This window comes from Rhamphochromis longiceps, linkage group LG6 (genome assembly GCF_057381845.1).
Source record: "Rhamphochromis longiceps isolate RC_006_pf linkage group LG6, R_longiceps_female_GT1.1, whole genome shotgun sequence".
NCBI classification, from domain to species: domain Eukaryota; kingdom Metazoa; phylum Chordata; class Actinopteri; order Cichliformes; family Cichlidae; genus Rhamphochromis; species Rhamphochromis longiceps.
In genome coordinates, this window is record NC_140562.1 from 2,285,525 (window position 1) to 2,288,024 (window position 2,500).

Genomic DNA, 2,500 nt, shown 5'->3' on the forward strand with positions numbered 1-2,500 from the left:
GCAAGAGCAAGGTGTGATGTAGGTCCCCGGGGCCTGCTGGAGGTCCAGGTCCATGCCCGATGTGAGTAGCAGCAGGGCCAGCGCGCCCAGGAGCACATCTTTTCGACCGTAAAGGGAGACAGGAGGCCGACTCACTGCCTCGGCTAAATGGAGAGGGAATTTCAGAAGGGCCAGGGCAAAAGCATGGACCTTTTCAGCTGTAAGGGAGGCAAGGAGCAAGGTGTGATGTAGGTCCACGGGGCCTGCTGGAGGTCCAGGTCCATGCCCGATGTGAGTAGCAGCAGGGCCAGCGGCCCAGGAGCACATCTTTTTCGACCGTAAAGGGAGACAGGAGGCCGACTCACTGCCTCGGCTAAATGGAGAGGGAATTTCAGCAGGCCAGGGCACAGGCATGGACCTTTTTCCAGCTGCAAGGGAGGGAAGAGCAAGGTGTGATGTAGGTCCCCGGGGCCTGCTGGAGGTCCAGGTCCATGCCCGATGTGAGTAGCAGCAGGGCCAGCGCGCCCAGGAGCACATCTTTTTCGACCGTAAAGGGAGACAGGAGGCCGACTCTCTGCCTCGGCTAAATGGAGAGGGAATTTCAGCAGGGCCAGGGCACAAGCTTGGACCTTTTTCAGCTGTAAGGGAGGCAAGAGCAAGGTGTGATGTAGGTCCCCGGGGCCTGCTGGAGGTCCAGGTCCATGCCCGATGTGAGTAGCAGCAGGGCCAGCGCGCCCAGGAGCACATCTTTTTCGACCGTAAAGGGAGACAGGAGGCCGACTCACGGCCTCGGCTAAATGCAGAGGGAATTTCAGCAGGGCCAGGGCACAGGCATGGACCTTTTTCAGCTGTAAGGGAGGCAAGAGCAAGGTGTGATGTAGGTCCCCGGGGCCTGCTGGAGGTCCAGGTCCATGCCCGATGTGAGTAGCAGCAGGGCCAGCGCGCCCAGGAGCACATCTTTTTCGACCGTAAAGGAGACAGGAGGCTGACTCACTGCCTCGGCTAAATGCAGAGGAATTTCAGCAGGGCCAGGGCACAGGCATGGACCTTTTTCAGCTGTAAGGGAGGCAAGAGCAAGGTGCGATGTAGGTCCCCGGGGCCTGTTGTCGTACCATAGGCACGAGTGGTGTGTGTGTGTGGCAAAGAGTTTCTGCGCAGTGTACCAGGGGCACGGGAAAGGTTGTTGTACCATAGGCACGAGAAAAGTTGTCGTACCATAGGCACGAGAAAAGTTGTCGTACCATAGGCACGAGTGTGTGTGTGTGTGGCAAAGTGCTACTGAGCGGTGTACCAGGGGCACGGCGAAAAGTTGTTGTACCATAGGCACGAGAAAAGTTGTTGTACCATAGGCACGAGAAAAGCTGTCGTACCAGGGGCACGGAGGAAAGTTGTTGTACCATAGGCCCGGAGAAAAGTTGTCGTACCATAGTACGAGGAGTGTGTGTGTGGCAAAGTGCTACTGAGCGGTGTACCAGGGGCACGGCGAAAAGTTGTTGTACCATAGGCACGAGAAAAGTTGTTGTACCATAGGCACGAGAAAAGCTGTCGTACCAGGGGCACGGAGGAAAAGTTGTTGTACCATAGGCCCGAGAAAAGTGTCGTACCAGGCACGAGGAGATGTTGTGGCAAAGTGCTACTGAGCGGTGTACCAGGGGCACGGCAAAAGTTGTTGTACCATAGGCACGAGAAAAATTGTTGTACCATAGGCACGAGAAAAGTTGTCGTACCATAGGCACGAGAAAAGTTGTCGTACCATAGGCACAAGCAGTGCGTGCGTGCGTGCGTGCGTGCGTGCGTGTGTGTGTGTGTGTGTGTGGCAGTTCTTCTGCGCAGTGTACCAGGGGCACATTTCAATGTGCTTTCTGGAGTACCAGGGCACGAGGATTTTGCCAGTGGTGTTCTGCTTTGTAGTGGAGGGGGCTTAAGTGTGGGTCCCCGGGGCCTGCTGGAGTCCAGGTCCATGCTAGATACGTGGTACAGGGTAACTGCAGGAGGGGGGGGGGGTAATGTGGGTTCACGGGGCCTGCTGGAGGTCAAGGTCCATGCTGGATATGCGCTGGATCATAACTGCAAGAAAGGAAAGCTAGTTGGGGAGTAGAGCAGGGGAGTATGTGGGTCCCCAGGGCCTGCTGGAGGTCCAGGTCCATGCTAGATATGTGGCACAGGGTAACTGCAGGGGGGGGGGGGGGGGGGTAATGTGGGTCCACGGGGCCTGCTGGAAGTCAAGGTCCATGCTAGATATGTGGTACAGGGTAACTGCAGGGGGGGGGGGGGGTAATTGTGGGTCCCCGGGGCCTGCTGGAAGTCAAGGTCCATGCTGGATATGCGCTGGATCATAACTGCAAGAAAGGAAAGCTAGTGGGGGAGTAGAGCAGGGGAGTATGTGGGTCCCCAGGGCCTGCTGGAGGTCAGGTCCATGCTAGATATGTGGCACAGGGTAACTGCAGGGGGGGGGGGGGGGTAATGTGGGTCCACGGGGCCTGCTGGAAGTCAAGGTCCATGCTAGATATGTGGTACAGGG